The sequence below is a fragment of the Pungitius pungitius genome, unplaced genomic scaffold (assembly GCF_949316345.1).
Source record: "Pungitius pungitius unplaced genomic scaffold, fPunPun2.1 scaffold_33, whole genome shotgun sequence".
In the NCBI taxonomy this organism is placed as follows: domain Eukaryota; kingdom Metazoa; phylum Chordata; class Actinopteri; order Perciformes; family Gasterosteidae; genus Pungitius; species Pungitius pungitius.
Genome location: NW_026909866.1, coordinates 367491 through 392194, shown reverse-complemented (window position 1 = coordinate 392194; position 24704 = coordinate 367491). Strand labels below are relative to the sequence as shown.

General features: G+C 46.3%; 65 non-coding genes across 65 annotated transcripts; 48 read left to right on the top strand and 17 right to left on the bottom strand.

Annotated features, from left to right (window-relative positions):
• Positions 1-98: 98 nt before the first annotated feature.
• trnad-guc (transfer RNA aspartic acid (anticodon GUC)) lies at positions 99-170 on the bottom strand. Its single transcript has one exon. It is a non-coding gene; the product is annotated as a tRNA-Asp (tRNA).
• A 285-nt stretch (positions 171-455) lies between these two features.
• On the top strand, positions 456-528 carry trnav-uac (transfer RNA valine (anticodon UAC)). Its single transcript has one exon. It is a non-coding gene; the product is annotated as a tRNA-Val (tRNA).
• Positions 529-632: 104 nt separating this feature from the next.
• Positions 633-704, bottom strand: trnad-guc (transfer RNA aspartic acid (anticodon GUC)). Its single transcript has one exon. It is a non-coding gene; the product is annotated as a tRNA-Asp (tRNA).
• A 285-nt stretch (positions 705-989) lies between these two features.
• On the top strand, positions 990-1062 carry trnav-uac (transfer RNA valine (anticodon UAC)). Its single transcript has one exon. It is a non-coding gene; the product is annotated as a tRNA-Val (tRNA).
• Positions 1063-1523: 461 nt separating this feature from the next.
• Positions 1524-1596, top strand: trnav-aac (transfer RNA valine (anticodon AAC)). Its single transcript has one exon. It is a non-coding gene; the product is annotated as a tRNA-Val (tRNA).
• Positions 1597-2057: 461 nt separating this feature from the next.
• On the top strand, positions 2058-2130 carry trnav-uac (transfer RNA valine (anticodon UAC)). The gene has a single exon. It is a non-coding gene; the product is annotated as a tRNA-Val (tRNA).
• A 241-nt stretch (positions 2131-2371) lies between these two features.
• trnav-aac (transfer RNA valine (anticodon AAC)) lies at positions 2372-2444 on the top strand. The gene has a single exon. It is a non-coding gene; the product is annotated as a tRNA-Val (tRNA).
• Positions 2445-2905: 461 nt separating this feature from the next.
• trnav-uac (transfer RNA valine (anticodon UAC)) lies at positions 2906-2978 on the top strand. The gene has a single exon. It is a non-coding gene; the product is annotated as a tRNA-Val (tRNA).
• A 461-nt stretch (positions 2979-3439) lies between these two features.
• On the top strand, positions 3440-3512 carry trnav-aac (transfer RNA valine (anticodon AAC)). The gene has a single exon. It is a non-coding gene; the product is annotated as a tRNA-Val (tRNA).
• A 104-nt stretch (positions 3513-3616) lies between these two features.
• Positions 3617-3688, bottom strand: trnad-guc (transfer RNA aspartic acid (anticodon GUC)). The gene has a single exon. It is a non-coding gene; the product is annotated as a tRNA-Asp (tRNA).
• Positions 3689-3973: 285 nt separating this feature from the next.
• On the top strand, positions 3974-4046 carry trnav-aac (transfer RNA valine (anticodon AAC)). The gene has a single exon. It is a non-coding gene; the product is annotated as a tRNA-Val (tRNA).
• Positions 4047-4507: 461 nt separating this feature from the next.
• Positions 4508-4580, top strand: trnav-uac (transfer RNA valine (anticodon UAC)). The gene has a single exon. It is a non-coding gene; the product is annotated as a tRNA-Val (tRNA).
• Positions 4581-4821: 241 nt separating this feature from the next.
• Positions 4822-4894, top strand: trnav-aac (transfer RNA valine (anticodon AAC)). The gene has a single exon. It is a non-coding gene; the product is annotated as a tRNA-Val (tRNA).
• Positions 4895-5355: 461 nt separating this feature from the next.
• trnav-uac (transfer RNA valine (anticodon UAC)) lies at positions 5356-5428 on the top strand. The gene has a single exon. It is a non-coding gene; the product is annotated as a tRNA-Val (tRNA).
• A 461-nt stretch (positions 5429-5889) lies between these two features.
• trnav-aac (transfer RNA valine (anticodon AAC)) lies at positions 5890-5962 on the top strand. The gene has a single exon. It is a non-coding gene; the product is annotated as a tRNA-Val (tRNA).
• Positions 5963-6066: 104 nt separating this feature from the next.
• Positions 6067-6138, bottom strand: trnad-guc (transfer RNA aspartic acid (anticodon GUC)). The gene has a single exon. It is a non-coding gene; the product is annotated as a tRNA-Asp (tRNA).
• A 285-nt stretch (positions 6139-6423) lies between these two features.
• Positions 6424-6496, top strand: trnav-aac (transfer RNA valine (anticodon AAC)). Its single transcript has one exon. It is a non-coding gene; the product is annotated as a tRNA-Val (tRNA).
• A 461-nt stretch (positions 6497-6957) lies between these two features.
• trnav-uac (transfer RNA valine (anticodon UAC)) lies at positions 6958-7030 on the top strand. Its single transcript has one exon. It is a non-coding gene; the product is annotated as a tRNA-Val (tRNA).
• Positions 7031-7271: 241 nt separating this feature from the next.
• Positions 7272-7344, top strand: trnav-aac (transfer RNA valine (anticodon AAC)). The gene has a single exon. It is a non-coding gene; the product is annotated as a tRNA-Val (tRNA).
• A 461-nt stretch (positions 7345-7805) lies between these two features.
• Positions 7806-7878, top strand: trnav-uac (transfer RNA valine (anticodon UAC)). The gene has a single exon. It is a non-coding gene; the product is annotated as a tRNA-Val (tRNA).
• Positions 7879-8119: 241 nt separating this feature from the next.
• trnav-aac (transfer RNA valine (anticodon AAC)) lies at positions 8120-8192 on the top strand. Its single transcript has one exon. It is a non-coding gene; the product is annotated as a tRNA-Val (tRNA).
• Positions 8193-8653: 461 nt separating this feature from the next.
• trnav-uac (transfer RNA valine (anticodon UAC)) lies at positions 8654-8726 on the top strand. The gene has a single exon. It is a non-coding gene; the product is annotated as a tRNA-Val (tRNA).
• Positions 8727-8967: 241 nt separating this feature from the next.
• On the top strand, positions 8968-9040 carry trnav-uac (transfer RNA valine (anticodon UAC)). Its single transcript has one exon. It is a non-coding gene; the product is annotated as a tRNA-Val (tRNA).
• Positions 9041-9501: 461 nt separating this feature from the next.
• On the top strand, positions 9502-9574 carry trnav-uac (transfer RNA valine (anticodon UAC)). The gene has a single exon. It is a non-coding gene; the product is annotated as a tRNA-Val (tRNA).
• Positions 9575-9678: 104 nt separating this feature from the next.
• trnad-guc (transfer RNA aspartic acid (anticodon GUC)) lies at positions 9679-9750 on the bottom strand. Its single transcript has one exon. It is a non-coding gene; the product is annotated as a tRNA-Asp (tRNA).
• A 285-nt stretch (positions 9751-10035) lies between these two features.
• trnav-uac (transfer RNA valine (anticodon UAC)) lies at positions 10036-10108 on the top strand. The gene has a single exon. It is a non-coding gene; the product is annotated as a tRNA-Val (tRNA).
• Positions 10109-10569: 461 nt separating this feature from the next.
• On the top strand, positions 10570-10642 carry trnav-uac (transfer RNA valine (anticodon UAC)). The gene has a single exon. It is a non-coding gene; the product is annotated as a tRNA-Val (tRNA).
• A 461-nt stretch (positions 10643-11103) lies between these two features.
• trnav-uac (transfer RNA valine (anticodon UAC)) lies at positions 11104-11176 on the top strand. The gene has a single exon. It is a non-coding gene; the product is annotated as a tRNA-Val (tRNA).
• Positions 11177-11280: 104 nt separating this feature from the next.
• Positions 11281-11352, bottom strand: trnad-guc (transfer RNA aspartic acid (anticodon GUC)). Its single transcript has one exon. It is a non-coding gene; the product is annotated as a tRNA-Asp (tRNA).
• A 285-nt stretch (positions 11353-11637) lies between these two features.
• Positions 11638-11710, top strand: trnav-uac (transfer RNA valine (anticodon UAC)). The gene has a single exon. It is a non-coding gene; the product is annotated as a tRNA-Val (tRNA).
• A 461-nt stretch (positions 11711-12171) lies between these two features.
• On the top strand, positions 12172-12244 carry trnav-uac (transfer RNA valine (anticodon UAC)). Its single transcript has one exon. It is a non-coding gene; the product is annotated as a tRNA-Val (tRNA).
• A 104-nt stretch (positions 12245-12348) lies between these two features.
• trnad-guc (transfer RNA aspartic acid (anticodon GUC)) lies at positions 12349-12420 on the bottom strand. The gene has a single exon. It is a non-coding gene; the product is annotated as a tRNA-Asp (tRNA).
• Positions 12421-12705: 285 nt separating this feature from the next.
• Positions 12706-12778, top strand: trnav-aac (transfer RNA valine (anticodon AAC)). Its single transcript has one exon. It is a non-coding gene; the product is annotated as a tRNA-Val (tRNA).
• Positions 12779-12882: 104 nt separating this feature from the next.
• Positions 12883-12954, bottom strand: trnad-guc (transfer RNA aspartic acid (anticodon GUC)). The gene has a single exon. It is a non-coding gene; the product is annotated as a tRNA-Asp (tRNA).
• A 285-nt stretch (positions 12955-13239) lies between these two features.
• On the top strand, positions 13240-13312 carry trnav-uac (transfer RNA valine (anticodon UAC)). Its single transcript has one exon. It is a non-coding gene; the product is annotated as a tRNA-Val (tRNA).
• Positions 13313-13416: 104 nt separating this feature from the next.
• trnad-guc (transfer RNA aspartic acid (anticodon GUC)) lies at positions 13417-13488 on the bottom strand. The gene has a single exon. It is a non-coding gene; the product is annotated as a tRNA-Asp (tRNA).
• A 285-nt stretch (positions 13489-13773) lies between these two features.
• Positions 13774-13846, top strand: trnav-uac (transfer RNA valine (anticodon UAC)). The gene has a single exon. It is a non-coding gene; the product is annotated as a tRNA-Val (tRNA).
• Positions 13847-14307: 461 nt separating this feature from the next.
• On the top strand, positions 14308-14380 carry trnav-uac (transfer RNA valine (anticodon UAC)). Its single transcript has one exon. It is a non-coding gene; the product is annotated as a tRNA-Val (tRNA).
• A 104-nt stretch (positions 14381-14484) lies between these two features.
• trnad-guc (transfer RNA aspartic acid (anticodon GUC)) lies at positions 14485-14556 on the bottom strand. The gene has a single exon. It is a non-coding gene; the product is annotated as a tRNA-Asp (tRNA).
• Positions 14557-14841: 285 nt separating this feature from the next.
• trnav-uac (transfer RNA valine (anticodon UAC)) lies at positions 14842-14914 on the top strand. The gene has a single exon. It is a non-coding gene; the product is annotated as a tRNA-Val (tRNA).
• A 461-nt stretch (positions 14915-15375) lies between these two features.
• trnav-uac (transfer RNA valine (anticodon UAC)) lies at positions 15376-15448 on the top strand. Its single transcript has one exon. It is a non-coding gene; the product is annotated as a tRNA-Val (tRNA).
• A 461-nt stretch (positions 15449-15909) lies between these two features.
• Positions 15910-15982, top strand: trnav-uac (transfer RNA valine (anticodon UAC)). Its single transcript has one exon. It is a non-coding gene; the product is annotated as a tRNA-Val (tRNA).
• Positions 15983-16443: 461 nt separating this feature from the next.
• On the top strand, positions 16444-16516 carry trnav-uac (transfer RNA valine (anticodon UAC)). The gene has a single exon. It is a non-coding gene; the product is annotated as a tRNA-Val (tRNA).
• Positions 16517-16977: 461 nt separating this feature from the next.
• trnav-uac (transfer RNA valine (anticodon UAC)) lies at positions 16978-17050 on the top strand. Its single transcript has one exon. It is a non-coding gene; the product is annotated as a tRNA-Val (tRNA).
• A 104-nt stretch (positions 17051-17154) lies between these two features.
• Positions 17155-17226, bottom strand: trnad-guc (transfer RNA aspartic acid (anticodon GUC)). Its single transcript has one exon. It is a non-coding gene; the product is annotated as a tRNA-Asp (tRNA).
• A 285-nt stretch (positions 17227-17511) lies between these two features.
• On the top strand, positions 17512-17584 carry trnav-uac (transfer RNA valine (anticodon UAC)). The gene has a single exon. It is a non-coding gene; the product is annotated as a tRNA-Val (tRNA).
• Positions 17585-18045: 461 nt separating this feature from the next.
• Positions 18046-18118, top strand: trnav-uac (transfer RNA valine (anticodon UAC)). The gene has a single exon. It is a non-coding gene; the product is annotated as a tRNA-Val (tRNA).
• A 104-nt stretch (positions 18119-18222) lies between these two features.
• On the bottom strand, positions 18223-18294 carry trnad-guc (transfer RNA aspartic acid (anticodon GUC)). The gene has a single exon. It is a non-coding gene; the product is annotated as a tRNA-Asp (tRNA).
• A 285-nt stretch (positions 18295-18579) lies between these two features.
• Positions 18580-18652, top strand: trnav-uac (transfer RNA valine (anticodon UAC)). The gene has a single exon. It is a non-coding gene; the product is annotated as a tRNA-Val (tRNA).
• Positions 18653-18756: 104 nt separating this feature from the next.
• trnad-guc (transfer RNA aspartic acid (anticodon GUC)) lies at positions 18757-18828 on the bottom strand. Its single transcript has one exon. It is a non-coding gene; the product is annotated as a tRNA-Asp (tRNA).
• A 285-nt stretch (positions 18829-19113) lies between these two features.
• trnav-uac (transfer RNA valine (anticodon UAC)) lies at positions 19114-19186 on the top strand. Its single transcript has one exon. It is a non-coding gene; the product is annotated as a tRNA-Val (tRNA).
• A 461-nt stretch (positions 19187-19647) lies between these two features.
• On the top strand, positions 19648-19720 carry trnav-uac (transfer RNA valine (anticodon UAC)). Its single transcript has one exon. It is a non-coding gene; the product is annotated as a tRNA-Val (tRNA).
• Positions 19721-19824: 104 nt separating this feature from the next.
• Positions 19825-19896, bottom strand: trnad-guc (transfer RNA aspartic acid (anticodon GUC)). Its single transcript has one exon. It is a non-coding gene; the product is annotated as a tRNA-Asp (tRNA).
• A 285-nt stretch (positions 19897-20181) lies between these two features.
• On the top strand, positions 20182-20254 carry trnav-uac (transfer RNA valine (anticodon UAC)). The gene has a single exon. It is a non-coding gene; the product is annotated as a tRNA-Val (tRNA).
• Positions 20255-20715: 461 nt separating this feature from the next.
• On the top strand, positions 20716-20788 carry trnav-uac (transfer RNA valine (anticodon UAC)). The gene has a single exon. It is a non-coding gene; the product is annotated as a tRNA-Val (tRNA).
• A 461-nt stretch (positions 20789-21249) lies between these two features.
• trnav-uac (transfer RNA valine (anticodon UAC)) lies at positions 21250-21322 on the top strand. The gene has a single exon. It is a non-coding gene; the product is annotated as a tRNA-Val (tRNA).
• A 104-nt stretch (positions 21323-21426) lies between these two features.
• Positions 21427-21498, bottom strand: trnad-guc (transfer RNA aspartic acid (anticodon GUC)). Its single transcript has one exon. It is a non-coding gene; the product is annotated as a tRNA-Asp (tRNA).
• A 285-nt stretch (positions 21499-21783) lies between these two features.
• On the top strand, positions 21784-21856 carry trnav-uac (transfer RNA valine (anticodon UAC)). The gene has a single exon. It is a non-coding gene; the product is annotated as a tRNA-Val (tRNA).
• A 461-nt stretch (positions 21857-22317) lies between these two features.
• On the top strand, positions 22318-22390 carry trnav-uac (transfer RNA valine (anticodon UAC)). Its single transcript has one exon. It is a non-coding gene; the product is annotated as a tRNA-Val (tRNA).
• A 461-nt stretch (positions 22391-22851) lies between these two features.
• Positions 22852-22924, top strand: trnav-uac (transfer RNA valine (anticodon UAC)). The gene has a single exon. It is a non-coding gene; the product is annotated as a tRNA-Val (tRNA).
• Positions 22925-23028: 104 nt separating this feature from the next.
• On the bottom strand, positions 23029-23100 carry trnad-guc (transfer RNA aspartic acid (anticodon GUC)). Its single transcript has one exon. It is a non-coding gene; the product is annotated as a tRNA-Asp (tRNA).
• Positions 23101-23385: 285 nt separating this feature from the next.
• trnav-uac (transfer RNA valine (anticodon UAC)) lies at positions 23386-23458 on the top strand. The gene has a single exon. It is a non-coding gene; the product is annotated as a tRNA-Val (tRNA).
• Positions 23459-23919: 461 nt separating this feature from the next.
• On the top strand, positions 23920-23992 carry trnav-uac (transfer RNA valine (anticodon UAC)). The gene has a single exon. It is a non-coding gene; the product is annotated as a tRNA-Val (tRNA).
• Positions 23993-24453: 461 nt separating this feature from the next.
• trnav-uac (transfer RNA valine (anticodon UAC)) lies at positions 24454-24526 on the top strand. Its single transcript has one exon. It is a non-coding gene; the product is annotated as a tRNA-Val (tRNA).
• Positions 24527-24630: 104 nt separating this feature from the next.
• Positions 24631-24702, bottom strand: trnad-guc (transfer RNA aspartic acid (anticodon GUC)). The gene has a single exon. It is a non-coding gene; the product is annotated as a tRNA-Asp (tRNA).
• Between the last annotated feature and the right edge of the window lie 2 nt (positions 24703-24704).

Sequence of the window (24704 nt, the reverse complement as noted above, 5' to 3'; positions counted from 1 at the left end):
TTTATCCCGCCTTCTCTGCAAAAGAAAATTATTCACTTCGTCAATTAAAAAAGACTACGCTTCCAGTCTGAGCATACGCTTACTGTTTGACGAAGACTCTCCCCGTCAGGGAATCGAACCCTGGTCTTCTGCGTGACAGGCAGAGATACTGTCCACTATACTAACGAGGAATCACTCTGAAATCCTTATGCCAGATTTCTGGCCGTTGTGAAGAGAAGGTACGCACTTGAACACTTTCCCTTCCGGCGAAAATTCAGTCCTGGCTGGATTTTATCAGTCCTCAACTTCCTAGCGGAAAACCACAGCCTCGTACATGTAGGGATTGATTCTCATCCCGACCGCTTTAGAACTGACTTTAAACTGTAGCATAGTGATGACGGTCAAGTCATGATGAAGCCATCAGATCAAGATCTTCCGCAAAGAGCAGGCATATGTTTAAAAGAAACCTAGCTGTGGTTTCCGTAGTGTAGTGGTTATCACGTTTGCCTTACACGCGAAAGGTCCCCAGTTCGAACCTGGGCGGAAACATTGACCTTTTTCCCGCCCTGTCTGCAAAAGAAAATTATTCACTTGGTCAATTAAAAAAGACTACGCTTCCAGTCTGACTATACGCTTACTGTTTGACGAAGACTCTCCCCGTCAGGGAATCGAACCCTGGTCTTCTGCATGACAGGCAGAGATACTGTCCACTATACTAACGAGGAATCACTCTGAAATCCTTATGCCAGATTTCTGGCCGTTGTGAAGAGAAGGTACGCACTTGAACACTTTCCCTTCCGGCAAAAATTCAGTCCTGGCTGGGTTTGATCAGTCCTCAACTTCCTAGCGGAAAACCACAGCCTCGTACATGTAGGAATTGATTCTCATCCCGACCGCTTTAGAACTGACGTCAAACTGTAGCATAGTGATGAAGGTCAAGTCATGATGAAGCCATCAGATCAAGATCTTCCGCAAAGAGCAGGGATATGTTCAAGAGAAACCTAGCCGTGGTTTTTGTAGTGTAGTGGTTATCACGTTCGCCTTACACGCGAAAGGTCCCCAGTTCGAAACTGGGCGGAAACATTGACCTTTATCCCGCCTTCTCTGCAAAAGAAAATTATTCACTTCGTCAATTAAAAAAGACTACGCTTCCAGTCTGAGCATACGCTTACTGTTTGACGAAGACTCTCCCCGTCAGGGAATCGAAACCTGGTCTTCTGCGTGACAGGCAGAGATACTGTCCACTATACTAACGAGGAATCACTCTGAAATCCTAATGCCAGATTTCTGGCCGTTGTGAAGAGAACGTACGCACTTGAACACTTTCCCTTCCGGCGAAAATTCAGTCCTGGCTGGGTTTGATCAGTCCTCAACTTCCTAGCGGAAAACCACAGCCTCGTACATGTATGAATTGATTCTCATCCCGACCGCTTTAGAACTGACGTCAAACTGTAGCATAGTGATGAAGGTCAAGTCATGATGAAGCCATCAGATCAAGATCTTCCGCAAAGAGCAGGCATATGTTCAAAAGAAACCTAGCTGTGGTTTCCGTAGTGTAGTGGTTATCACGTTCGCCTAACACGCGAAAGGTCCCCAGTTCGAAACTGGGCGGAAACATTAACCTTTTTCCCGCCCTGTCTGCAAAAGAAAATTATTCACTTGGTCAATTAAAAAAGACTACGCTTCCAGTCTGACTATACGCTTACTGTTTGACGAAGACTCTCCCCGTCAGGGAATCGAAACCTGGTCTTCTGCGTGACAGGCAGAGATACTGTCCACTATACTAACGAGGAATCACTCTGAAATCCTTATGCCAGATTTCTGGCCGTTGTGAAGAGAAGGTACGCACTTGAACACTTTCCCTTCCGGCGAAAATTCAGTACTGGCTGGATTTGATCAGTCCTCAACTTCCTAGCGGAAAACCACAGCCTCGTACATGTAGGAATTGATTCTCATCCCGACCGCTTTAGAACTGACGTCAAACTGTAGCATAGTGATGAAGGTCAAGTCATGATGAAGCCATCAGATCAAGATCTTCCGCAAAGAGCAGGGATATGTTCAAGAGAAACCTAGCCGTGGTTTTTGTAGTGTAGTGGTTATCACGTTCGCCTTACACGCGAAAGGTCCCCAGTTCGAAACTGGGCGGAAACATTGACCTTTATCCCGCCTTCTCTGCCTTCCGGCGAAAATTCAGTCCTGGCTGGGTTTGATCAGTCCTCAACTTCCTAGCGGAAAACCACAGCCTCGTACATGTAGGAATTGATTCTCATCCCGACCGCTTTAGAACTGACGTCAAACTGTAGCATAGTGATGAAGGTCAAGTCATGATGAAGCCATCAGATCAAGATCTTCCGCAAAGAGCAGGCATATGTTCAAAAGAAACCTAGCTGTGGTTTCCGTAGTGTAGTGGTTATCACGTTCGCCTAACACGCGAAAGGTCCCCAGTTCGAAACTGGGCGGAAACATTAACCTTTTTCCCGCCCTGTCTGCAAAAGAAAATTATTCACTTGGTCAATTAAAAAAGACTACGCTTCCAGTCTGACTATACGCTTACTGTTTGACGAAGACTCTCCCCGTCAGGGAATCGAAACCTGGTCTTCTGCGTGACAGGCAGAGATACTGTCCACTATACTAACGAGGAATCACTCTGAAATCCTTATGCCAGATTTCTGGCCGTTGTGAAGAGAAGGTACGCACTTGAACACTTTCCCTTCCGGCGAAAATTCAGTACTGGCTGGATTTGATCAGTCCTCAACTTCCTAGCGGAAAACCACAGCCTCGTACATGTAGGAATTGATTCTCATCCCGACCGCTTTAGAACTGACGTCAAACTGTAGCATAGTGATGAAGGTCAAGTCATGATGAAGCCATCAGATCAAGATCTTCCGCAAAGAGCAGGGATATGTTCAAGAGAAACCTAGCCGTGGTTTTTGTAGTGTAGTGGTTATCACGTTCGCCTTACACGCGAAAGGTCCCCAGTTCGAAACTGGGCGGAAACATTGACCTTTATCCCGCCTTCTCTGCAAAAGAAAATTATTCACTTCGTCAATTAAAAAAGACTACGCTTCCAGTCTGAGCATACGCTTACTGTTTGACGAAGACTCTCCCCGTCAGGGAATCGAAACCTGGTCTTCTGCGTGACAGGCAGAGATACTGTCCACTATACTAACGAGGAATCACTCTGAAATCCTAATGCCAGATTTCTGGCCGTTGTGAAGAGAACGTACGCACTTGAACACTTTCCCTTCCGGCGAAAATTCAGTCCTGGCTGGGTTTGATCAGTCCTCAACTTCCTAGCGGAAAACCACAGCCTCGTACATGTAGGAATTGATTCTCATCCCGACCGCTTTAGAACTGACGTCAAACTGTAGCATAGTGATGAAGGTCAAGTCATGATGAAGCCATCAGATCAAGATCTTCCGCAAAGAGCAGGCATATGTTCAAAAGAAACCTAGCTGTGGTTTCCGTAGTGTAGTGGTTATCACGTTCGCCTAACACGCGAAAGGTCCCCAGTTCGAAACTGGGCGGAAACATTAACCTTTTTCCCGCCCTGTCTGCAAAAGAAAATTATTCACTTGGTCAATTAAAAAAGACTACGCTTCCAGTCTGAGCATACGCTTACTGTTTGACGAAGACTCTCCCCGTCAGGGAATCGAACCCTGGTCTTCTGCGTGACAGGCAGAGATACTGTCCACTATACTAACGAGGAATCACTCTGAAATCCTAATGCCAGATTTCTGGCCGTTGTGAAGAGAACGTACGCACTTGAACACTTTCCCTTCCGGCGAAAATTCAGTCCTGGCTGGGTTTGATCAGTCCTCAACTTCCTAGCGGAAAACCACAGCCTCGTACATGTAGGAATTGATTCTCATCCCGACCGCTTTAGAACTGACGTCAAACTGTAGCATAGTGATGAAGGTCAAGTCATGATGAAGCCATCAGATCAAGATCTTCCGCAAAGAGCAGGCATATGTTCAAAAGAAACCTAGCTGTGGTTTCCGTAGTGTAGTGGTTATCACGTTCGCCTAACACGCGAAAGGTCCCCAGTTCGAAACTGGGCGGAAACATTAACCTTTTTCCCGCCCTGTCTGCAAAAGAAAATTATTCACTTGGTCAATTAAAAAAGACTACGCTTCCAGTCTGACTATACGCTTACTGTTTGACGAAGACTCTCCCCGTCAGGGAATCGAAACCTGGTCTTCTGCGTGACAGGCAGAGATACTGTCCACTATACTAACGAGGAATCACTCTGAAATCCTTATGCCAGATTTCTGGCCGTTGTGAAGAGAAGGTACGCACTTGAACACTTTCCCTTCCGGCGAAAATTCAGTACTGGCTGGATTTGATCAGTCCTCAACTTCCTAGCGGAAAACCACAGCCTCGTACATGTAGGAATTGATTCTCATCCCGACCGCTTTAGAACTGACGTCAAACTGTAGCATAGTGATGAAGGTCAAGTCATGATGAAGCCATCAGATCAAGATCTTCCGCAAAGAGCAGGGATATGTTCAAGAGAAACCTAGCCGTGGTTTTTGTAGTGTAGTGGTTATCACGTTCGCCTTACACGCGAAAGGTCCCCAGTTCGAAACTGGGCGGAAACATTGACCTTTATCCCGCCTTCTCTGCCTTCCGGCGAAAATTCAGTCCTGGCTGGGTTTGATCAGTCCTCAACTTCCTAGCGGAAAACCACAGCCTCGTACATGTAGGAATTGATTCTCATCCCGACCGCTTTAGAACTGACGTCAAACTGTAGCATAGTGATGAAGGTCAAGTCATGATGAAGCCATCAGATCAAGATCTTCCGCAAAGAGCAGGCATATGTTCAAAAGAAACCTAGCTGTGGTTTCCGTAGTGTAGTGGTTATCACGTTCGCCTAACACGCGAAAGGTCCCCAGTTCGAAACTGGGCGGAAACATTAACCTTTTTCCCGCCCTGTCTGCAAAAGAAAATTATTCACTTGGTCAATTAAAAAAGACTACGCTTCCAGTCTGACTATACGCTTACTGTTTGACGAAGACTCTCCCCGTCAGGGAATCGAAACCTGGTCTTCTGCGTGACAGGCAGAGATACTGTCCACTATACTAACGAGGAATCACTCTGAAATCCTTATGCCAGATTTCTGGCCGTTGTGAAGAGAAGGTACGCACTTGAACACTTTCCCTTCCGGCGAAAATTCAGTACTGGCTGGATTTGATCAGTCCTCAACTTCCTAGCGGAAAACCACAGCCTCGTACATGTAGGAATTGATTCTCATCCCGACCGCTTTAGAACTGACGTCAAACTGTAGCATAGTGATGAAGGTCAAGTCATGATGAAGCCATCAGATCAAGATCTTCCGCAAAGAGCAGGGATATGTTCAAGAGAAACCTAGCCGTGGTTTTTGTAGTGTAGTGGTTATCACGTTCGCCTTACACGCGAAAGGTCCCCAGTTCGAAACTGGGCGGAAACATTGACCTTTATCCCGCCTTCTCTGCAAAAGAAAATTATTCACTTCGTCAATTAAAAAAGACTACGCTTCCAGTCTGAGCATACGCTTACTGTTTGACGAAGACTCTCCCCGTCAGGGAATCGAAACCTGGTCTTCTGCGTGACAGGCAGAGATACTGTCCACTATACTAACGAGGAATCACTCTGAAATCCTAATGCCAGATTTCTGGCCGTTGTGAAGAGAACGTACGCACTTGAACACTTTCCCTTCCGGCGAAAATTCAGTCCTGGCTGGGTTTGATCAGTCCTCAACTTCCTAGCGGAAAACCACAGCCTCGTACATGTAGGAATTGATTCTCATCCCGACCGCTTTAGAACTGACGTCAAACTGTAGCATAGTGATGAAGGTCAAGTCATGATGAAGCCATCAGATCAAGATCTTCCGCAAAGAGCAGGCATATGTTCAAAAGAAACCTAGCTGTGGTTTCCGTAGTGTAGTGGTTATCACGTTCGCCTAACACGCGAAAGGTCCCCAGTTCGAAACTGGGCGGAAACATTAACCTTTTTCCCGCCCTGTCTGCAAAAGAAAATTATTCACTTGGTCAATTAAAAAAGACTACGCTTCCAGTCTGAGCATACGCTTACTGTTTGACGAAGACTCTCCCCGTCAGGGAATCGAACCCTGGTCTTCTGCGTGACAGGCAGAGATACTGTCCACTATACTAACGAGGAATCACTCTGAAATCCTAATGCCAGATTTCTGGCCGTTGTGAAGAGAACGTACGCACTTGAACACTTTCCCTTCCGGCGAAAATTCAGTCCTGGCTGGGTTTGATCAGTCCTCAACTTCCTAGCGGAAAACCACAGCCTCGTACATGTAGGAATTGATTCTCATCCCGACCGCTTTAGAACTGACGTCAAACTGTAGCATAGTGATGAAGGTCAAGTCATGATGAAGCCATCAGATCAAGATCTTCCGCAAAGAGCAGGCATATGTTCAAAAGAAACCTAGCTGTGGTTTCCGTAGTGTAGTGGTTATCACGTTCGCCTAACACGCGAAAGGTCCCCAGTTCGAAACTGGGCGGAAACATTAACCTTTTTCCCGCCCTGTCTGCAAAAGAAAATTATTCACTTGGTCAATTAAAAAAGACTACGCTTCCAGTCTGACTATACGCTTACTGTTTGACGAAGACTCTCCCCGTCAGGGAATCGAAACCTGGTCTTCTGCGTGACAGGCAGAGATACTGTCCACTATACTAACGAGGAATCACTCTGAAATCCTTATGCCAGATTTCTGGCCGTTGTGAAGAGAAGGTACGCACTTGAACACTTTCCCTTCCGGCGAAAATTCAGTACTGGCTGGATTTGATCAGTCCTCAACTTCCTAGCGGAAAACCACAGCCTCGTACATGTAGGAATTGATTCTCATCCCGACCGCTTTAGAACTGACGTCAAACTGTAGCATAGTGATGAAGGTCAAGTCATGATGAAGCCATCAGATCAAGATCTTCCGCAAAGAGCAGGGATATGTTCAAGAGAAACCTAGCCGTGGTTTTTGTAGTGTAGTGGTTATCACGTTCGCCTTACACGCGAAAGGTCCCCAGTTCGAAACTGGGCGGAAACATTGACCTTTATCCCGCCTTCTCTGCCTTCCGGCGAAAATTCAGTCCTGGCTGGGTTTGATCAGTCCTCAACTTCCTAGCGGAAAACCACAGCCTCGTACATGTAGGAATTGATTCTCATCCCGACCGCTTTAGAACTGACGTCAAACTGTAGCATAGTGATGAAGGTCAAGTCATGATGAAGCCATCAGATCAAGATCTTCCGCAAAGAGCAGGCATATGTTCAAAAGAAACCTAGCTGTGGTTTCCGTAGTGTAGTGGTTATCACGTTCGCCTAACACGCGAAAGGTCCCCAGTTCGAAACTGGGCGGAAACATTAACCTTTTTCCCGCCCTGTCTGCAAAAGAAAATTATTCACTTGGTCAATTAAAAAAGACTACGCTTCCAGTCTGACTATACGCTTACTGTTTGACGAAGACTCTCCCCGTCAGGGAATCGAAACCTGGTCTTCTGCGTGACAGGCAGAGATACTGTCCACTATACTAACGAGGAATCACTCTGAAATCCTTATGCCAGATTTCTGGCCGTTGTGAAGAGAAGGTACGCACTTGAACACTTTCCCTTCCGGCGAAAATTCAGTACTGGCTGGATTTGATCAGTCCTCAACTTCCTAGCGGAAAACCACAGCCTCGTACATGTAGGAATTGATTCTCATCCCGACCGCTTTAGAACTGACGTCAAACTGTAGCATAGTGATGAAGGTCAAGTCATGATGAAGCCATCAGATCAAGATCTTCCGCAAAGAGCAGGGATATGTTCAAGAGAAACCTAGCCGTGGTTTTTGTAGTGTAGTGGTTATCACGTTCGCCTTACACGCGAAAGGTCCCCAGTTCGAAACTGGGCGGAAACATTGACCTTTATCCCGCCTTCTCTGCCTTCCGGCGAAAATTCAGTCCTGGCTGGGTTTGATCAGTCCTCAACTTCCTAGCGGAAAACCACAGCCTCGTACATGTAGGAATTGATTCTCATCCCGACCGCTTTAGAACTGACGTCAAACTGTAGCATAGTGATGAAGGTCAAGTCATGATGAAGCCATCAGATCAAGATCTTCCGCAAAGAGCAGGCATATGTTCAAAAGAAACCTAGCTGTGGTTTCCGTAGTGTAGTGGTTATCACGTTCGCCTAACACGCGAAAGGTCCCCAGTTCGAAACTGGGCGGAAACATTGACCTTTTTCCCGCCCTGTCTGCAAAAGAAAATTATTCACTTGGTCAATTAAAAAAGACTACGCTTCCAGTCTGACTATACGCTTACTGTTTGACGAAGACTCTCCCCGTCAGGGAATCGAAACCTGGTCTTCTGCGTGACAGGCAGAGATACTGTCCACTATACTAACGAGGAATCACTCTGAAATCCTTATGCCAGATTTCTGGCCGTTGTGAAGAGAAGATACGCACTTGAACACTTTCCCTTCCGGCGAAAATTCAGTCCTGGCTGGATTTGATCAGTCCTCAACTTCCTAGCGGAAAACCACAGCCTCGTACATGTAGGGATTGATTCTCATCCCGACCGCTTTAGAACTGACTTTAAACTGTAGCATAGTGATGACGGTCAAGTCATGATGAAGCCATCAGATCAAGATCTTCCGCAAAGAGCAGGCATATGTTTAAAAGAAACCTAGCTGTGGTTTCCGTAGTGTAGTGGTTATCACGTTCGCCTTACACGCGGAAGGTCCCCAGTTCGAACCTGGGCGGAAACATTGACCTTTATCCCGCCTTCTCTGCCTTCCGGCGAAAATTCAGTCCTGGCTGGGTTTGATCAGTCCTCAACTTCCTAGCGGAAAACCACAGCCTCGTACATGTAGGAATTGATTCTCATCCCGACCGCTTTAGAACTGACGTCAAACTGTAGCATAGTGATGAAGGTCAAGTCATGATGAAGCCATCAGATCAAGATCTTCCGCAAAGAGCAGGCATATGTTCAAAAGAAACCTAGCTGTGGTTTCCGTAGTGTAGTGGTTATCACGTTCGCCTTACACGCGAAAGGTCCCCAGTTCGAAACTGGGCGGAAACATTGACCTTTTTCCCGCCCTGTCTGCAAAAGAAAATTATTCACTTGGTCAATTAAAAAAGACTACGCTTCCAGTCTGACTATACGCTTACTGTTTGACGAAGACTCTCCCCGTCAGGGAATCGAAACCTGGTCTTCTGCGTGACAGGCAGAGATACTGTCCACTATACTAACGAGGAATCACTCTGAAATCCTTATGCCAGATTTCTGGCCGTTGTGAAGAGAAGGTACGCACTTGAACACTTTCCCTTCCGGCGAAAATTCAGTCCTGGCTGGATTTGATCAGTCCTCAACTTCCTAGCGGAAAACCACAGCCTCGTACATGTAGGGATTGATTCTCATCCCGACCGCTTTAGAACTGACTTTAAACTGTAGCATAGTGATGACGGTCAAGTCATGATGAAGCCATCAGATCAAGATCTTCCGCAAAGAGCAGGCATATGTTTAAAAGAAACCTAGCTGTGGTTTCCGTAGTGTAGTGGTTATCACGTTCGCCTTACACGCGGAAGGTCCCCAGTTCGAACCTGGGCGGAAACATTGACCTTTTTCCCGCCCTGTCTGCAAAAGAAAATTATTCACTTGGTCAATTAAAAAAGACTACGCTTCCAGTCTGACTATACGCTTGCTGTTTGACGAAGACTCTCCCCGTCAGGGAATCGAACCCTGGTCTTCTGCATGACAGGCAGAGATACTGTCCACTATACTAACGAGGAATCACTCTGAAATCCTTATGCCAGATTTCTGGCCGTTGTGAAGAGAAGGTACGCACTTGAACACTTTCCCTTCCGGCAAAAATTCAGTCCTGGCTGGGTTTGATCAGTCCTCAACTTCCTAGCGGAAAACCACAGCCTCGTACATGTAGGAATTGATTCTCATCCCGACCGCTTTAGAACTGACGTCAAACTGTAGCATAGTGATGAAGGTCAAGTCATGATGAAGCCATCAGATCAAGATCTTCCGCAAAGAGCAGGGATATGTTCAAGAGAAACCTAGCCGTGGTTTTTGTAGTGTAGTGGTTATCACGTTCGCCTTACACGCGAAAGGTCCCCAGTTCGAAACTGGGCGGAAACATTGACCTTTATCCCGCCTTCTCTGCAAAAGAAAATTATTCACTTCGTCAATTAAAAAAGACTACGCTTCCAGTCTGAGCATACGCTTACTGTTTGACAAAGACTCTCCCCGTCAGGGAATCGAAACCTGGTCTTCTGCATGACAGGCAGAGATACTGTCCACTATACTAACGAGGAATCACTCTGAAATCCTTATGCCAGATTTCTGGCCGTGGTGAAGAGAAGGTACGCACTTGAACACTTTCCCTTCCGGCGAAAATTCAGTCCTGGCTGGGTTTGATCAGTCCTCAACTTCCTAGCGGAAAACCACAGCCTCGTACATGTAGGAATTGATTCTCATCCCGACCGCTTTAGAACTGACGTCAAACTGTAGCATAGTGATGAAGGTCAAGTCATGATGAAGCCATCAGATCAAGATCTTCCGCAAAGAGCAGGCATATGTTCAAAAGAAACCTAGCTGTGGTTTCCGTAGTGTAGTGGTTATCACGTTCGCCTTACACGCGAAAGGTCCCCAGTTCGAAACTGGGCGGAAACATTGACCTTTTTCCCGCCCTGTCTGCAAAAGAAAATTATTCACTTGTTCAATTAAAAAAGACTACGCTTCCAGTCTGACTATACGCTTACTGTTTGACGAAGACTCTCCCCGTCAGGGAATCGAAACCTGGTCTTCTGCGTGACAGGCAGAGATACTGTCCACTATACTAACGAGGAATCACTCTGAAATCCTTATGCCAGATTTCTGGCCGTTGTGAAGAGAAGGTACGCACTTGAACACTTTCCCTTCCGGCGAAAATTCAGTCCTGGCTGGATTTGATCAGTCCTCAACTTCCTAGCGGAAAACCACAGCCTCGTACATGTAGGGATTGATTCTCATCCCGACCGCTTTAGAACTGACTTTAAACTGTAGCATAGTGATGACGGTCAAGTCATGATGAAGCCATCAGATCAAGATCTTCCGCAAAGAGCAGGCATATGTTTAAAAGAAACCTAGCTGTGGTTTCCGTAGTGTAGTGGTTATCACGTTTGCCTTACACGCGAAAGGTCCCCAGTTCGAACCTGGGCGGAAACATTGACCTTTTTCCCGCCCTGTCTGCAAAAGAAAATTATTCACTTGGTCAATTAAAAAAGACTACGCTTCCAGTCTGACTATACGCTTACTGTTTGACGAAGACTCTCCCCGTCAGGGAATCGAACCCTGGTCTTCTGCATGACAGGCAGAGATACTGTCCACTATACTAACGAGGAATCACTCTGAAATCCTTATGCCAGATTTCTGGCCGTTGTGAAGAGAAGGTACGCACTTGAACACTTTCCCTTCCGGCAAAAATTCAGTCCTGGCTGGGTTTGATCAGTCCTCAACTTCCTAGCGGAAAACCACAGCCTCGTACATGTAGGAATTGATTCTCATCCCGACCGCTTTAGAACTGACGTCAAACTGTAGCATAGTGATGAAGGTCAAGTCATGATGAAGCCATCAGATCAAGATCTTCCGCAAAGAGCAGGGATATGTTCAAGAGAAACCTAGCCGTGGTTTTTGTAGTGTAGTGGTTATCACGTTCGCCTTACACGCGAAAGGTCCCCAGTTCGAAACTGGGCGGAAACATTGACCTTTATCCCGCCTTCTCTGCAAAAGAAAATTATTCACTTCGTCAATTAAAAAAGACTACGCTTCCAGTCTGAGCATACGCTTACTGTTTGACGAAGACTCTCCCCGTCAGGGAATCGAAACCTGGTCTTCTGCATGACAGGCAGAGATACTGTCCACTATACTAACGAGGAATCACTCTGAAATCCTTATGCCAGATTTCTGGCCGTGGTGAAGAGAAGGTACGCACTTGAACACTTTCCCTTCCGGCGAAAATTCAGTCCTGGCTGGGTTTGATCAGTCCTCAACTTCCTAGCGGAAAACCACAGCCTCGTACATGTAGGAATTGATTCTCATCCCGACCGCTTTAGAACTGAGGTCAAACTGTAGCATAGTGATGAAGGTCAAGTCATGATGAAGCCATCAGATCAAGATCTTCCGCAAAGAGCAGGCATATGTTCAAAAGAAACCTAGCTGTGGTTTCCGTAGTGTAGTTGTTATCACGTTCGCCTTACACGCGAAAGGTCCCCAGTTCGAAACTGGGCGGAAACATTAACCTTTTTCCCGCTCTGTCTGCAAAAGAAAATTATTCACTTGGTCAATTAAAAAAGAATACGCTTCCAGTCTGAGCATACGCTTACTGTTTGACGAAGACACTCCCCGTCAGGGAATCGAACCCTGGTCTTCTGCGTGACAGGCAGAGATACTGTCCACTATACTAACGAGGAATCACTCTGAAATCCTAATGCCAGATTTCTGGCCGTTGTGAAGAGAACGTACGCACTTGAACACTTTCCCTTCCGGCGAAAATTCAGTCCTGGCTGGGTTTGATCAGTCCTCAACTTCCTAGCGGAAAACCACAGCCTCGTACATGTAGGAATTGATTCTCATCCCGACCGCTTTAGAACTGACGTCAAACTGTAGCATAGTGATGAAGGTCAAGTCATGATGAAGCCATCAGATCAAGATCTTCCGCAAAGAGCAGGCATATGTTCAAAAGAAACCTAGCTGTGGTTTCCGTAGTGTAGTGGTTATCACGTTCGCCTAACACGCGAAAGGTCCCCAGTTCGAAACTGGGCGGAAACATTAACCTTTTTCCCGCCCTGTCTGCAAAAGAAAATTATTCACTTGGTCAATTAAAAAAGACTACGCTTCCAGTCTGAGCATACGCTTACTGTTTGACGAAGACTCTCCCCGTCAGGGAATCGAACCCTGGTCTTCTGCGTGACAGGCAGAGATACTGTCCACTATACTAACGAGGAATCACTCTGAAATCCTAATGCCAGATTTCTGGCCGTTGTGAAGAGAACGTACGCACTTGAACACTTTCCCTTCCGGCGAAAATTCAGTCCTGGCTGGGTTTGATCAGTCCTCAACTTCCTAGCGGAAAACCACAGCCTCGTACATGTAGGGATTGATTCTCATCCCGACCGCTTTAGAACTGACTTTAAACTGTAGCATAGTGATGACGGTCAAGTCATGATGAAGCCATCAGATCAAGATCTTCCGCAAAGAGCAGGCATATGTTTAAAAGAAACCTAGCTGTGGTTTCCGTAGTGTAGTGGTTATCACGTTCGCCTTACACGCGGAAGGTCCCCAGTTCGAACCTGGGCGGAAACATTGACCTTTTTCCCGCCCTGTCTGCAAAAGAAAATTATTCACTTGGTCAATTAAAAAAGACTACGCTTCCAGTCTGACTATACGCTTACTGTTTGACGAAGACTCTCCCCGTCAGGGAATCGAACCCTGGTCTTCTGCATGACAGGCAGAGATACTGTCCACTATACTAACGAGGAATCACTCTGAAATCCTTATGCCAGATTTCTGGCCGTTGTGAAGAGAAGGTACGCACTTGAACACTTTCCCTTCCGGCAAAAATTCAGTCCTGGCTGGGTTTGATCAGTCCTCAACTTCCTAGCGGAAAACCACAGCCTCGTACATGTAGGAATTGATTCTCATCCCGACCGCTTTAGAACTGACGTCAAACTGTAGCATAGTGATGAAGGTCAAGTCATGATGAAGCCATCAGATCAAGATCTTCCGCAAAGAGCAGGGATATGTTCAAGAGAAACCTAGCCGTGGTTTTTGTAGTGTAGTGGTTATCACGTTCGCCTTACACGCGAAAGGTCCCCAGTTCGAAACTGGGCGGAAACATTGACCTTTATCCCGCCTTCTCTGCAAAAGAAAATTATTCACTTCGTCAATTAAAAAAGACTACGCTTCCAGTCTGAGTATACGCTTACTGTTTGACGAAGACTCTCCCCGTCAGGGAATCGAAACCTGGTCTTCTGCATGACAGGCAGAGATACTGTCCACTATACTAACGAGGAATCACTCTGAAATCCTTATGCCAGATTTCTGGCCGTTGTGAAGAGAAGGTACGCACTTGAACACTTTCCCTTCCGGCGAAAATTCAGTCCTGGCTGGATTTGATCAGTCCTCAACTTCCTAGCGGAAAACCACAGCCTCGTACATGTAGGGATTGATTCTCATCCCGACCGCTTTAGAACTGACTTTAAACTGTAGCATAGTGATGACGGTCAAGTCATGATGAAGCCATCAGATCAAGATCTTCCGCAAAGAGCAGGCATATGTTTAAAAGAAACCTAGCTGTGGTTTCCGTAGTGAAGTGGTTATCACGTTCACCTTACACGCGGAAGGTCCCCAGTTCGAACCTGGGCGGAAACATTGACCTTTTTCCCGCCCTGTCTGCAAAAGAAAATTATTCACTTGGTCAATTAAAAAAGACTACGCTTCCAGTCTGACTATACTCTTACTGTTTGACGAAGACTCTCCCCGTCAGGGAATCGAACCCTGGTCTTCTGCATGACAGGCAGAGATACTGTCCACTATACTAACGAGGAATCACTCTGAAATCCTTATGCCAGATTTCTGGCCGTTGTGAAGAGAAGGTACGCACTTGAACACTTTCCCTTCCGGCAAAAATTCAGTCCTGGCTGGGTTTGATCAGTCCTCAACTTCCTAGCGGAAAACCACAGCCTCGTACATGTAGGAATTGATTCTCATCCCGACCGCTTTAGAACTGACGTCAAACTGTAGCATAGTGATGAAGGTCAAGTCATGATGAAGCCATCAGATCAAGATCTTCCGCAAAGAGCAGGGATATGTTCAAGAGAAACCTAGCCGTGGTTTTTGTAGTGTAGTGGTTATCACGTTCGCCTTACACGCGAAAGGTCCCCAGTTCGAAACTGGGCGGAAACATTGACCTTTATCCCGTCTTCTCTGCAAAAGAAAATTATTCACTTGGTCAATTAAAAAAGACTACGCTTCCAGTCTGAGCATACGCTTACTGTTTGACGAAGACTCTCCCCGTCAGGGAATCGAAACCTGGTCTTCTGCATGACAGGCAGAGATACTGTCCACTATACTAACGAGGAATCACTCTGAAATCCTTATGCCAGATTTCTGGCCGTGGTGAAGAGAAGGTACGCACTTGAACACTTTCCCTTCCGGCGAAAATTCAGTCCTGGCTGGGTTTGATCAGTCCTCAACTTCCTAGCGGAAAACCACAGCCTCGTACATGTAGGAATTGATTCTCATCCCGACCGCTTTAGAACTGACGTCAAACTGTAGCATAGTGATGAAGGTCAAGTCATGATGAAGCCATCAGATCAAGATCTTCCGCAAAGAGCAGGCATATGTTCAAAAGAAACCTAGCTGTGGTTTCCGTAGTGTAGTGGTTATCACGTTCGCCTTACACGCGAAAGGTCCCCAGTTCGAAACTGGGCGGAAACATTGACCTTTTTCCCGCCCTGTCTGCAAAAGAAAATTATTCACTTGGTCAATTAAAAAAGACTACGCTTCCAGTCTGACTATACGCTTACTGTTTGACGAAGACTCTCCCCGTCAGGGAATCGAAACCTGGTCTTCTGCGTGACAGGCAGAGATACTGTCCACTATACTAACGAGGAATCACTCTGAAATCCTTATGCCAGATTTCTGGCCGTTGTGAAGAGAAGGTACGCACTTGAACACTTTCCCTTCCGGCAAAAATTCAGTCCTGGCTGGGTTTGATCAGTCCTCAACTTCCTAGCGGAAAACCACAGCCTCGTACATGTAGGAATTGATTCTCATCCCGACCGCTTTAGAACTGACGTCAAACTGTAGCATAGTGATGAAGGTCAAGTCATGATGAAGCCATCAGATCAAGATCTTCCGCAAAGAGCAGGGATATGTTCAAGAGAAACCTAGCCGTGGTTTTTGTAGTGTAGTGGTTATCACGTTCGCCTTACACGCGAAAGGTCCCCAGTTCGAAACTGGGCGGAAACATTGACCTTTATCCCGCCTTCTCTGCAAAAGAAAATTATTCACTTCGTCAATTAAAAAAGACTACGCTTCCAGTCTGAGTATACGCTTACTGTTTGACGAAGACTCTCCCCGTCAGGGAATCGAAACCTGGTCTTCTGCATGACAGGCAGAGATACTGTCCACTATACTAACGAGGAATCACTCTGAAATCCTTATGCCAGATTTCTGGCCGTGGTGAAGAGAAGGTACGCACTTGAACACTTTCCCTTCCGGCGAAAATTCAGTCCTGGCTGGGTTTGATCAGTCCTCAACTTCCTAGCGGAAAACCACAGCCTCGTACATGTAGGAATTGATTCTCATCCCGACCGCTTTAGAACTGACGTCAAACTGTAGCATAGTGATGAAGGTCAAGTCATGATGAAGCCATCAGATCAAGATCTTCCGCAAAGAGCAGGCATATGTTCAAAAGAAACCTAGCTGTGGTTTCCGTAGTGTAGTGGTTATCACGTTCGCCTTACACGCGAAAGGTCCCCAGTTCGAAACTGGGCGGAAACATTGACCTTTTTCCCGCCCTGTCTGCAAAAGAAAATTATTCACTTGTTCAATTAAAAAAGACTACGCTTCCAGTCTGACTATACGCTTACTGTTTGACGAAGACTCTCCCCGTCAGGGAATCGAAACCTGGTCTTCTGCGTGACAGGCAGAGATACTGTCCACTATACTAACGAGGAATCACTCTGAAATCCTTATGCCAGATTTCTGGCCGTTGTGAAGAGAAGGTACACACTTGAACACTTTCCCTTCCGGCGAAAATTCAGTCCTGGCTGGATTTGATCAGTCCTCAACTTCCTAGCGGAAAACCACAGCCTCGTACATGTAGGGATTGATTCTCATCCCGACCGCTTTAGAACTGACTTTAAACTGTAGCATAGTGATGACGGTCAAGTCATGATGAAGCCATCAGATCAAGATCTTCCGCAAAGAGCAGGCATATGTTTAAAAGAAACCTAGCTGTGGTTTCCGTAGTGAAGTGGTTATCACGTTCACCTTACACGCGGAAGGTCCCCAGTTCGAACCTGGGCGGAAACATTGACCTTTTTCCCGCCCTGTCTGCAAAAGAAAATTATTCACTTGGTCAATTAAAAAAGACTACGCTTCCAGTCTGACTATACGCTTACTGTTTGACGAAGACTCTCCCCGTCAGGGAATCGAACCCTGGTCTTCTGCATGACAGGCAGAGATACTGTCCACTATACTAACGAGGAATCACTCTGAAATCCTTATGCCAGATTTCTGGCCGTTGTGAAGAGAAGGTACGCACTTGAACACTTTCCCTTCCGGCAAAAATTCAGTCCTGGCTGGGTTTGATCAGTCCTCAACTTCCTAGCGGAAAACCACAGCCTCGTACATGTAGGAATTGATTCTCATCCCGACCGCTTTAGAACTGACGTCAAACTGTAGCATAGTGATGAAGGTCAAGTCATGATGAAGCCATCAGATCAAGATCTTCCGCAAAGAGCAGGGATATGTTCAAAAGAAACCTAGCTGTGGTTTCCGTAGTGTAGTGGTTATCACGTTCGCCTTACACGCGAAAGGTCCCCAGTTCGAAACTGGGCGGAAACATTGACCTTTTTCCCGCCCTGTCTGCAAAAGAAAATTATTCACTTGTTCAATTAAAAAAGACTACGCTTCCAGTCTGACTATACGCTTACTGTTTGACGAAGACTCTCCCCGTCAGGGAATCGAAACCTGGTCTTCTGCGTGACAGGCAGAGATACTGTCCACTATACTAACGAGGAATCACTCTGAAATCCTTATGCCAGATTTCTGGCCGTTGTGAAGAGAAGGTACGCACTTGAACACTTTCCCTTCCGGCGAAAATTCAGTCCTGGCTGGATTTGATCAGTCCTCAACTTCCTAGCGGAAAACCACAGCCTCGTACATGTAGGGATTGATTCTCATCCCGACCGCTTTAGAACTGACTTTAAACTGTAGCATAGTGATGACGGTCAAGTCATGATGAAGCCATCAGATCAAGATCTTCCGCAAAGAGCAGGCATATGTTTAAAAGAAACCTAGCTGTGGTTTCCGTAGTGAAGTGGTTATCACGTTCACCTTACACGCGGAAGGTCCCCAGTTCGAACCTGGGCGGAAACATTGACCTTTTTCCCGCCCTGTCTGCAAAAGAAAATTATTCACTTGGTCAATTAAAAAAGACTACGCTTCCAGTCTGACTATACGCTTACTGTTTGACGAAGACTCTCCCCGTCAGGGAATCGAACCCTGGTCTTCTGCATGACAGGCAGAGATACTGTCCACTATACTAACGAGGAATCACTCTGAAATCCTTATGCCAGATTTCTGGCCGTTGTGAAGAGAAGGTACGCACTTGAACACTTTCCCTTCCGGCAAAAATTCAGTCCTGGCTGGGTTTGATCAGTCCTCAACTTCCTAGCGGAAAACCACAGCCTCGTACATGTAGGAATTGATTCTCATCCCGACCGCTTTAGAACTGACGTCAAACTGTAGCATAGTGATGAAGGTCAAGTCATGATGAAGCCATCAGATCAAGATCTTCCGCAAAGAGCAGGGATATGTTCAAGAGAAACCTAGCCGTGGTTTTTGTAGTGTAGTGGTTATCACGTTCGCCTTACACGCGAAAGGTCCCCAGTTCGAAACTGGGCGGAAACATTGACCTTTATCCCGTCTTCTCTGCAAAAGAAAATTATTCACTTGGTCAATTAAAAAAGACTACGCTTCCAGTCTGACTATACGCTTACTGTTTGACGAAGACTCTCCCCGTCAGGGAATCGAACCCTGGTCTTCTGCATGACAGGCAGAGATACTGTCCACTATACTAACGAGGAATCACTCTGAAATCCTTATGCCAGATTTCTGGCCGTTGTGAAGAGAAGGTACGCACTTGAACACTTTCCCTTCCGGCAAAAATTCAGTCCTGGCTGGGTTTGATCAGTCCTCAACTTCCTAGCGGAAAACCACAGCCTCGTACATGTAGGAATTGATTCTCATCCCGACCGCTTTAGAACTGACGTCAAACTGTAGCATAGTGATGAAGGTCAAGTCATGATGAAGCCATCAGATCAAGATCTTCCGCAAAGAGCAGGGATATGTTCAAAAGAAACCTAGCTGTGGTTTCCGTAGTGTAGTGGTTATCACGTTCGCCTTACACGCGAAAGGTCCCCAGTTCGAAACTGGGCGGAAACATTGACCTTTTTCCCGCCCTGTCTGCAAAAGAAAATTATTCACTTGTTCAATTAAAAAAGACTACGCTTCCAGTCTGACTATACGCTTACTGTTTGACGAAGACTCTCCCCGTCAGGGAATCGAAACCTGGTCTTCTGCGTGACAGGCAGAGATACTGTCCACTATACTAACGAGGAATCACTCTGAAATCCTTATGCCAGATTTCTGGCCGTTGTGAAGAGAAGGTACGCACTTGAACACTTTCCCTTCCGGCGAAAATTCAGTCCTGGCTGGATTTGATCAGTCCTCAACTTCCTAGCGGAAAACCACAGCCTCGTACATGTAGGGATTGATTCTCATCCCGACCGCTTTAGAACTGACTTTAAACTGTAGCATAGTGATGACGGTCAAGTCATGATGAAGCCATCAGATCAAGATCTTCCGCAAAGAGCAGGCATATGTTTAAAAGAAACCTAGCTGTGGTTTCCGTAGTGAAGTGGTTATCACGTTCACCTTACACGCGGAAGGTCCCCAGTTCGAACCTGGGCGGAAACATTGACCTTTTTCCCGCCCTGTCTGCAAAAGAAAATTATTCACTTGGTCAATTAAAAAAGACTACGCTTCCAGTCTGACTATACGCTTACTGTTTGACGAAGACTCTCCCCGTCAGGGAATCGAACCCTGGTCTTCTGCATGACAGGCAGAGATACTGTCCACTATACTAACGAGGAATCACTCTGAAATCCTTATGCCAGATTTCTGGCCGTTGTGAAGAGAAGGTACGCACTTGAACACTTTCCCTTCCGGCAAAAATTCAGTCCTGGCTGGGTTTGATCAGTCCTCAACTTCCTAGCGGAAAACCACAGCCTCGTACATGTAGGAATTGATTCTCATCCCGACCGCTTTAGAACTGACGTCAAACTGTAGCATAGTGATGAAGGTCAAGTCATGATGAAGCCATCAGATCAAGATCTTCCGCAAAGAGCAGGGATATGTTCAAGAGAAACCTAGCCGTGGTTTTTGTAGTGTAGTGGTTATCACGTTCGCCTTACACGCGAAAGGTCCCCAGTTCGAAACTGGGCGGAAACATTGACCTTTATCCCGTCTTCTCTGCAAAAGAAAATTATTCACTTGGTCAATTAAAAAAGACTACGCTTCCAGTCTGAGCATACGCTTACTGTTTGACGAAGACTCTCCCCGTCAGGGAATCGAAACCTGGTCTTCTGCATGACAGGCAGAGATACTGTCCACTATACTAACGAGGAATCACTCTGAAATCCTTATGCCAGATTTCTGGCCGTGGTGAAGAGAAGGTACGCACTTGAACACTTTCCCTTCCGGCGAAAATTCAGTCCTGGCTGGGTTTGATCAGTCCTCAACTTCCTAGCGGAAAACCACAGCCTCGTACATGTAGGAATTGATTCTCATCCCGACCGCTTTAGAACTGACGTCAAACTGTAGCATAGTGATGAAGGTCAAGTCATGATGAAGCCATCAGATCAAGATCTTCCGCAAAGAGCAGGCATATGTTCAAAAGAAACCTAGCTGTGGTTTCCGTAGTGTAGTGGTTATCACGTTCGCCTTACACGCGAAAGGTCCCCAGTTCGAAACTGGGCGGAAACATTGACCTTTTTCCCGCCCTGTCTGCAAAAGAAAATTATTCACTTGGTCAATTAAAAAAGACTACGCTTCCAGTCTGACTATACGCTTACTGTTTGACGAAGACTCTCCCCGTCAGGGAATCGAAACCTGGTCTTCTGCGTGACAGGCAGAGATACTGTCCACTATACTAACGAGGAATCACTCTGAAATCCTTATGCCAGATTTCTGGCCGTTGTGAAGAGAAGGTACGCACTTGAACACTTTCCCTTCCGGCGAAAATTCAGTCCTGGCTGGATTTGATCAGTCCTCAACTTCCTAGCGGAAAACCACAGCCTCGTACATGTAGGGATTGATTCTCATCCCGACCGCTTTAGAACTGACTTTAAACTGTAGCATAGTGATGACGGTCAAGTCATGATGAAGCCATCAGATCAAGATCTTCCGCAAAGAGCAGGCATATGTTTAAAAGAAACCTAGCTGTGGTTTCCGTAGTGTAGTGGTTATCACGTTCGCCTTACACGCGGAAGGTCCCCAGTTCGAACCTGGGCGGAAACATTGACCTTTTTCCCGCCCTGTCTGCAAAAGAAAATTATTCACTTGGTCAATTAAAAAAGACTACGCTTCCAGTCTGACTATACGCTTACTGTTTGACGAAGACTCTCCCCGTCAGGGAATCGAACCCTGGTCTTCTGCATGACAGGCAGAGATACTGTCCACTATACTAACGAGGAATCACTCTGAAATCCTTATGCCAGATTTCTGGCCGTTGTGAAGAGAAGGTACGCACTTGAACACTTTCCCTTCCGGCAAAAATTCAGTCCTGGCTGGGTTTGATCAGTCCTCAACTTCCTAGCGGAAAACCACAGCCTCGTACATGTAGGAATTGATTCTCATCCCGACCGCTTTAGAACTGACGTCAAACTGTAGCATAGTGATGAAGGTCAAGTCATGATGAAGCCATCAGATCAAGATCTTCCGCAAAGAGCAGGGATATGTTCAAGAGAAACCTAGCCGTGGTTTTTGTAGTGTAGTGGTTATCACGTTCGCCTTACACGCGAAAGGTCCCCAGTTCGAAACTGGGCGGAAACATTGACCTTTATCCCGTCTTCTCTGCAAAAGAAAATTATTCACTTGGTCAATTAAAAAAGACTACGCTTCCAGTCTGAGCATACGCTTACTGTTTGACGAAGACTCTCCCCGTCAGGGAATCGAAACCTGGTCTTCTGCATGACAGGCAGAGATACTGTCCACTATACTAACGAGGAATCACTCTGAAATCCTTATGCCAGATTTCTGGCCGTGGTGAAGAGAAGGTACGCACTTGAACACTTTCCCTTCCGGCGAAAATTCAGTCCTGGCTGGGTTTGATCAGTCCTCAACTTCCTAGCGGAAAACCACAGCCTCGTACATGTAGGAATTGATTCTCATCCCGACCGCTTTAGAACTGACGTCAAACTGTAGCATAGTGATGAAGGTCAAGTCATGATGAAGCCATCAGATCAAGATCTTCCGCAAAGAGCAGGCATATGTTCAAAAGAAACCTAGCTGTGGTTTCCGTAGTGTAGTGGTTATCACGTTCGCCTTACACGCGAAAGGTCCCCAGTTCGAAACTGGGCGGAAACATTGACCTTTTTCCCGCCCTGTCTGCAAAAGAAAATTATTCACTTGGTCAATTAAAAAAGACTACGCTTCCAGTCTGACTATACGCTTACTGTTTGACGAAGACTCTCCCCGTCAGGGAATCGAAACCTGGTCTTCTGCGTGACAGGCAGAGATACTGTCCACTATACTAACGAGGAATCACTCTGAAATCCTTATGCCAGATTTCTGGCCGTTGTGAAGAGAAGGTACGCACTTGAACACTTTCCCTTCCGGCGAAAATTCAGTCCTGGCTGGATTTGATCAGTCCTCAACTTCCTAGCGGAAAACCACAGCCTCGTACATGTAGGGATTGATTCTCATCCCGACCGCTTTAGAACTGACTTTAAACTGTAGCATAGTGATGACGGTCAAGTCATGATGAAGCCATCAGATCAAGATCTTCCGCAAAGAGCAGGCATATGTTTAAAAGAAACCTAGCTGTGGTTTCCGTAGTGTAGTGGTTATCACGTTCGCCTTACACGCGGAAGGTCCCCAGTTCGAACCTGGGCGGAAACATTGACCTTTTTCCCGCCCTGTCTGCAAAAGAAAATTATTCACTTGGTCAATTAAAAATGACTACGCTTCCAGTCTGACTATACGCTTACTGTTTGACGTAGACTCTCCCCGTCAGGGAATCGAACCCTGGTCTTCTGCATGACAGGCAGAGATACTGTCCACTATACTAACGAGGAATCACTCTGAAATCCTTATGCCAGATTTCTGGCCGTTGTGAAGAGAAGGTACGCACTTGAACACTTTCCCTTCCGGCAAAAATTCAGTCCTGGCTGGGTTTGATCAGTCCTCAACTTCCTAGCGGAAAACCACAGCCTCGTACATGTAGGAATTGATTCTCATCCCGACCGCTTTAGAACTGACGTCAAACTGTAGCATAGTGATGAAGGTCAAGTCATGATGAAGCCATCAGATCAAGATCTTCCGCAAAGAGCAGGGATATGTTCAAGAGAAACCTAGCCGTGGTTTTTGTAGTGTAGTGGTTATCACGTTCGCCTTACACGCGAAAGGTCCCCAGTTCGAAACTGGGCGGAAACATTGACCTTTATCCCGCCTTCTCTGCAAAAGAAAATTATTCACTTCGTCAATTAAAAAAGACTACGCTTCCAGTCTGAGCATACGCTTACTGTTTGACGAAGACTCTCCCCGTCAGGGAATCGAAACCTGGTCTTCTGCATGACAGGCAGAGATACTGTCCACTATACTAACGAGGAATCACTCTGAAATCCTTATGCCAGATTTCTGGCCGTGGTGAAGAGAAGGTACGCACTTGAACACTTTCCCTTCCGGCGAAAATTCAGTCCTGGCTGGGTTTGATCAGTCCTCAACTTCCTAGCGGAAAACCACAGCCTCGTACATGTAGGAATTGATTCTCATCCCGACCGCTTTAGAACTGACGTCAAACTGTAGCATAGTGATGAAGGTCAAGTCATGATGAAGCCATCAGATCAAGATCTTCCGCAAAGAGCAGGCATATGTTCAAAAGAAACCTAGCTGTGGTTTCCGTAGTGTAGTGGTTATCACGTTCGCCTTACACGCGAAAGGTCCCCAGTTCGAAACTGGGCGGAAACATTGACCTTTTTCCCGCCCTGTCTGCAAAAGAAAATTATTCACTTGGTCAATTAAAAAAGACTACGCTTCCAGTCTGACTATACGCTTACTGTTTGACGAAGACTCTCCCCGTCAGGGAATCGAAACCTGGTCTTCTGCGTGACAGGCAGAGATACTGTCCACTATACTAACGAGGAATCACTCTGAAATCCTTATGCCAGATTTCTGGCCGTTGTGAAGAGAAGGTACGCACTTGAACACTTTCCCTTCCGGCGAAAATTCAGTCCTGGCTGGATTTGATCAGTCCTCAACTTCCTAGCGGAAAACCACAGCCTCGTACATGTAGGGATTGATTCTCATCCCGACCGCTTTAGAACTGACTTTAAACTGTAGCATAGTGATGACGGTCAAGTCATGATGAAGCCATCAGATCAAGATCTTCCGCAAAGAGCAGGCATATGTTTAAAAGAAACCTAGCTGTGGTTTCCGTAGTGTAGTGGTTATCACGTTCGCCTTACACGCGGAAGGTCCCCAGTTCGAACCTGGGCGGAAACATTGACCTTTTTCCCGCCCTGTCTGCAAAAGAAAATTATTCACTTGGTCAATTAAAAAAGACTACGCTTCCAGTCTGACTATACGCTTACTGTTTGACGTAGACTCTCCCCGTCAGGGAATCGAACCCTGGTCTTCTGCATGACAGGCAGAGATACTGTCCACTATACTAACGAGGAAT